We start from the raw sequence: 6933 nt of genomic DNA on the forward strand, positions 1-6933 counted from the left end.
TTCTTTAATATAACAACTCCAGAAACAAGCCTAATATGCCTGAAACTATACGTTTCGACGCACGAGGTCTATCATTATGGTTACAACAGGGGGTCGCTTGCTAAAACTGCATATAAAGCAAACGTAATACTTATATAGGGCGCATGCCTTGGCTCCCTATTGACACGCATACCTCTTTCATTTCTTTTTTTCCGGTGACCGCATTTCACCGGCTAACAAATATTGAGAGGTCACCGCTCATCGCGAGACGCGCCATTCTGTGCAGGAAGTTTCTCAAATGTTATAGGTGGTTCTATCTGCTGTCTACGTTGTCGCCGAGCTCCGCGTAATTGAATGCTGTGCGCGGCGCGAATGCTGGCGTACATACATTCCAGAACTTACGCGAGCACCGACGATTACGCTGCGAAAGTTCACGGAGCCATGTATAGATAGCTGATGCGTCTGATTCGCAGATGAGATTTCGACGATGATCGTCGACTGTGCTCGCCGCGGTCGTTGTGCTTCAAGTGTGACTCGCATGTTAGTTTCTATGGTATCGAGTCGCCGGAAGTTTCGGGAGACGTGAAAGCGCACTAGCTATTGCTGTGCTATGGCTGAAACCCTAGATGCTACACTTTATTATTATTATTATTATTATTATTATTATTATTATTATTATTATTATTATTATTATTATTATTACTATTATTATTATTATTATTAAAATTATTCCGTTTGAAGAAATATACGCTTGAAAGAGAGAAGCAGAAAGCGAACAGCAGGCTGGTGAACTGTCACTGGAAGGGGCGCAGGAACATAGAAATAAAAGATAGGAAACTGGGTAGCAATGAAAGAATAAAATTACTGTTCTCGGAGAACTCAGTAAAAGAATGACAAAAATAGAGTGCCGTAGTAGGAACAGAAAATATCGCTGCATTCGCGTTACTAAGAGAACGTAAAAAAGCGTTGAAAAATAATGTTCAGGCGTACAAAGTATGCGAATGCGTTCAAAATAACTGAAAAGGCGTCCAAAACAGTTTCGGCTTTAGTGTATCCAAAGCGGATCCACCACGCTCTTTTTAAAACTCCCAAAGAGAGATGGAGCGTCGTCGCAAAGATTGAAAAATCAAGCTAAACATTGAACGTCCCTTGCAGGTTGTCTCAGCATCGCATCTCAGCGATCCTCCGATATACTTCCTACCTAACCTCTTCTATCTTCAGTTCCCGTCGTGTCCATTTTTTTTTTTTGCGACTTCTAATAAGTGGACACTCTTGCGTGTTTCTGCCGTCACTGTAACCGTCATGTTCAGACAGATAACTCAGGTGCAGACTGATAGAAATCATGAGTACCTTAAGTAATTATGCGAGGCAGTGCGCATATAGTTTAGGATTTAATCAAGACTTCTGTTTGTCGATTCCCAGTTCGCTCCGTATTCACGCTGGTATTTTCATCCAAATACTTGAAATAAAGCCGCCAGTGCGCCCGTTGCCATAAATCAAGAATAACGGAACGGGACTTAGTGGCGTAACCAGGATAAATGGTGTTGCAGGATCTTCGTGGTACGTGCCCTGTCACGCCTCAAGTCATTCCACAGCCACCCTATTCCGTTGCGTAGCCATACATGTTATTCTACAGTGATGGGGGGGGGGGGGGGGGGGATCTTCTTGTTACACTACGCTCGACCGAACACAACTTTCGCTTTAGGGAGTCTTGCCAAATGGTCAAAATTTATGATCGAGAATTGTGGAGTGAGGCGACGTGTATTCGTCGCACCTGTTAGTAACGCGGCGAGTGCTTCTACGAGGAATTGCCCGTGAGAATCGCAGCAGCCACTGCAAAAAGCGCAACAGTGCTTACCGGTTTCGATAGCCGTCATTGGCGTCATGGCCAGCGGCTTGAGAGATGATGAAGCAGAATGAAGGTTTGCGCGCGGCGCTAGCACTCGGTGAAACGCGTGTGTGCTGGCCTCGGTTCCTAGAGGATTCGTACGTCATCTTTCTTTCACGCTGACTGTCGACATGCCCGCTTTCCCTTTAACTACGCTGCATACCTTGCGAATGATGTGTATCCGCAACGCCTCCTATAATATACTTGTTATAGGAGGCGTTGGTATCCGGCGTCTGCTAGTTCCCTTTCGCATTCGGTACGTACTCTTTACTCCTCGACCGCACCCGGATCAAGCGAGGTAAGTACGTAAAAGAAGAATCAATTATGTGTCCGATTGTTCTAAGCTGGAATAGCTGGTTTACGTTGAACGTGGCATGTCATGTGCTAGATATACTGCGCGTCTCCGCATAAAGGCCAGTTGGTAGTCAGCGCAACTGTCTCTTTTCGTTCTTTTGCCAGTTGTCTGCATGGCTTTGGTGCTGAGGTGTGAAGAGTGGATCCGCTTTCATATTTTTGTTGCCCATTTTAAAGGACCACTCGCCGCACCGGGCACAAACTGAGCAAACGGATTTCGCTCTCGTGTTCCTTCCAAATGTGGACGCAGTGAAAAAGAAATCTGCATCACGGTGTTCTTGACAAGACGAAATCTCGAAAATAAAAGAAAGATAATGTGTTTCATTTCAGTATCGGAAGTGCATAAAAGCAACTGCTCTTGACGAGGCATTCTATCGCGCTCATAATTGATTTGTACCAAATAATCGTCTTAATTCTACCAGCCGCGGAAAGCTCTCTTCCACCTTCGCTTCTCTCTTATCAAGCTTTTCGCAAAATTTACTTGTATTTTATGATTCGTTCCACATTTTCGTTAAGAAGCAGTTATATTCCCCTCGTGTTTCTTGGGGTTCCTTCTTTAACACCACCACCACCAACACCACCACCACCACCACCACCACCACCACCATCATCATCATCATCATCATCATAAAAATTTATGCCCGCTCCAAGACGAAGGCACTGATCTCTACAACGCGGACGAAGGCATCGACCAGCCATCCCTCGTCAGCTCGCCTTTGTATCCGCTGACTCCGTAGAATATGCCTGCAAACATTGCAAACACACCTGCAAATATGCCTGCAGAAAAAAAAAAAGATGAGGAAAACGAAAACAGAAACACGAAAATAAGTCCGTCGCTTTTGCCGAATATTATCGCTCTTGATGGCGGCACGACAGACGTGGCGAAAGCCAGCCTGAGATGTCATTATCTCGATAGAAGATCGTCGCCGCTATTTATCGGAAGGGATTGCCAGTGACGCGAGCATAGGAGGACGCTCACTCATTTAGGGTACATGCAATGTGAAGGTTATGAAGCTCAAGGAGAAGCCGGTGGTGTCTTTTTTATTCGCCTCCGCTATTTCCATCGTGCCCTTTAGAAACGAGCTGCTATTCGCGTCTTTGAGCGCTCCTGCTTCTGTCGTAAGGACGGACGGGCTGCGGTTGCGACAATTCTGGCGACTTCGCAGAAATTCACGCACGCGCGCCGCGTCCCCGCTCGGACACCGCAATGTCCGAGGCCGCATAACTGGACGCGCTCATCGCTTTCCTGCTGGCCCAGATTCTTTCGGGAAGAGGAGACTGTGTGCGCACAGCAGCATGAGATGCCTGCTGCAGCGGCAACTTTTTTTTTTCTTTTTCGTTTAGTGGCACGAGCATCGAGTGACACTCCTGTTTCCTGCGCAGCACTTCCGGCTCACCTCCTTGAGGTGACCGGGGAGGAAATCCAAAATAAATCAGAACAAAGTTCATGGGTGTCGTTGTAGATATGATATCAGAGCATAAGTTTAGTTACGAGTTACCGAAGCGTCTGGATTAAGTAGAGTTAATTAGAAATCGCTGATTGCCGCACACCAAAGCGCAGGATCGTACACGTTAGAGACCCGCCACGTGAGCACGACTTGGGCGATATTCCTGGATACCCGGAAGTAGAAAGCGGAAGTAATGACGTCACTAATGACGTCACACGCAAGAAGGCGCCATGATATTTAGACGGCTAATTAATGGAAAACTGTTGGCTCCGAGTTCGGTTCGTGCGTTGCGTTCGCCTAAAGATAACCCAGAGAACACCAATGCCGAGGTGCGAGTGCCACTAAGAGCCACCTAAGTCAATGTTAGGGTCGCCTACCATTCCTTCTTTATTTTTTATTCCTACGACATGCCGGCCCATGCTCTGTATGTAAACGATATCGTACCTTATGAATCGAAACGGGCCGCTCAGGGACTGCAACACGGAAGGAAGCGTATCGTCGCTTGAAAAACAGCGAGAAATAATTTTTGTGATAGCACCTCACACTCGTCTTGTGGAAGAAGAGAAAAACCGAGGTGAAGAGCACGCATGTTGACGGCGGGACAGGCTTCATTATTAGCGTATTCAAAATTCAGACTGCGTCATTCATTGTGTTGCATCTATCACACTAAATTTACCAATTCTCATAAAATTGCAAATGAAATGAAATTTCTATAATAATTATAGCCTTACTCACCCGAGTCTTGGGCCATGTACGCCACAATGGGTATGAGCCAGATTGTATGAGCAACACAACAACAAGGACTGCCGCCTTTTCTTATACCGAACCACGAGATATCAAACACTTCGGTAGTGACGTGCTTCCGAGGGCGTACTATTTGATCGTAACCCTTTATCAGCCGCCTGATCTATAGAGCTATGGTGTCCTCTGCTGGGAAAGAGGGGGAAAGGATTTCCTAATCGCTCAATGTCTGAACTAAGTTTATCTTGAAGGTGACTACGAAGGCAAATGCTCGCGAACTTCTCGGTAAATTGAGAAATCCCTGCCGCGGGCAAAGATCAACTTCCGCTCGTCATTGAGTTCGTTCCGCTAATTTGGTGTAGTGTTCGTCATGACGCGGTCGTTACTCTTGGCAACTGTCTTCTGAAAACGTCGCAGCAGGCGGCCCATCCTCGTCGTAACCAACATCCGATGTTCGCCCGAGTCATGGCTTGTTTGAACAGTTCTGCTATCGACGGCTTTGAAGGCGGCGTTTTTTATTGGCGCGTCATTCGCGAGTCCCAAAAACGAACTCCTGTGACTCGAGGAGTGCCGTCTGCTTATCGGGCGTGCCAAGAAAAACTACGGACAGACGTACGAGTAGCGTTGAATTTGTATGAGGCATGGACATCTCTGCTTTCATCTGACAAGTGACTAAGGCAACAGCGCGTTCGCTAGTGGTTTCATAGTGCTGCATTTTGCGAAATTTCACCACGGTCTCAAAGCGTGGGCTTATAACTCAATGAAAAGTAAACACGACGGGCACTTCGTCCACGAGAATTGCATAGTAAGAATCGTTCGTCTTTTTGCTCCGGATCGTCACGCTTTTCTGCTGACACACAGCGGGCAGAAGGACATTCTGAGGTAATCGGTCGCGCAAAATTGAGTTTACACCCGTCGATGAGTGGGGTTTTCTTCAACCTGTAGGCTTGTTTACTGTGTGTAAGATCACTCGGTCGTCATTACGATCAATGGGACTGGAAATAGAAGCAATACTTTCGCGTTGTAGTGACGGTCAAGAGCATAGTAGCAAAGCTGTGAATGGCGAAACTAGCTTTTTTTGTTGGACGTACCTGTGCCCATAAAAGCAAGCGAAACTCGAAGCGCAACGATAGCGGCGAGCACAGTCGTCGATCGCCGAAATCTGATCTGCGGGTAAAGCGAGTCGGCCTTTGTGCATCACTCATCCAAAGTTCCAGGGTAATCGCTCACTCGCGTGCGTTCCAGAAAGTGCCACATGATTCAAGTCATGCAACGATCTGATCGCCCAGTGACGTTCAGCGAGATCATGCGCAACAGATATAGAACCAACGATAACATTCGAGTGAGTTCGAAATCGTGCAACCGCGCTTTGCACGATATATATATATATATATATATATATATATATATATATATATATATATATATATATATATATATATATATATATAAACAAAGCTCGCCACTATCAAAAGAGCCGTGAGACGCTAGCGGTGAAGCACCTATACTCTATTTACTTGCGCTTAAAGAAGCACAGGTGCTCAAGCTTAATCCGACGCTCGCCAATACGGCGTCTGAGACAAGATGTTCCTTTCGGACATTAAAATGAACGAATTAATGAATGAAGGAATTAATTAATCAAGCGTCAGCCCTTGCGTACTTCGATCATCCGCCTTCTTATTGGGAATAGACATATGTATAATGAAAGATTGATGCACAGTTCACATGTCTGGGCCATACCAAGACAAGGGTGAAGAATCTTGATCACGAGAACAGGTAGAAACGAAGAGCCCTTTTGTCGATGGGATAAGACTCGAAGACCACCGGGCCCGGACGACACAAATGAGCTCGGACTCGCACAGCGATTGCCGCCGCTTTTCGCCGTTCTTCGCGTCGACTTAGACGCCGCCACCTTCTTATGTCAAACGCAGGCTACTACGAAAACGAGCAAAATACGTATGGCCAGCGAATGGTGATATAATGCTCACCACGTTATATCCTGGCGAAAGACGCCACTGTCTCGCCTGCCGAGCTCTGAATTAAGCGACGCTCATGTTAGTTGCTGGTCGAGCAAAGAGCAGCACAAATTCCAAACGCACCTCTGCCGAAAAAGACACCAAGGAGGATTAAGAATTATTCCCGACTTCTCCTCCGAGACGCTCGGAGAGCTGTGTCTCCCGCTGCATAAGGCAAACGCGATGGTGAGATGCCGCTGGGCTGTATTTCCGTCCCGTGAGGGTTGCCTGAACGCCCCTCAAGTTGACAGCATCGCCACCTGTGGAACGCCGTAGTCGCGCCATCTGGTTGGTGGAATTGACGTAATTGTGTCTCTGCCATCGCGCGTCTGTACAGGTCGAGTAGTGTTTCGCCTCATTCCCTTTCCCGCCATTTCCCCGGCCGTTAATCTTCCCCCTTTCCCCAAACCTGTCGTTTCTTTCTTTCTTTCTTTGTTTGGTTTGATGTCAATGTTCCAATATTCTCAATGTTCCAACCAGCCACTCTCGAAGCAATGTCCGGTTTGGT

Source organism: Dermacentor variabilis, chromosome 3 (assembly GCF_050947875.1).
Source record: "Dermacentor variabilis isolate Ectoservices chromosome 3, ASM5094787v1, whole genome shotgun sequence".
Classification (NCBI taxonomy): Eukaryota; Metazoa; Arthropoda; class Arachnida; order Ixodida; family Ixodidae; genus Dermacentor; species Dermacentor variabilis.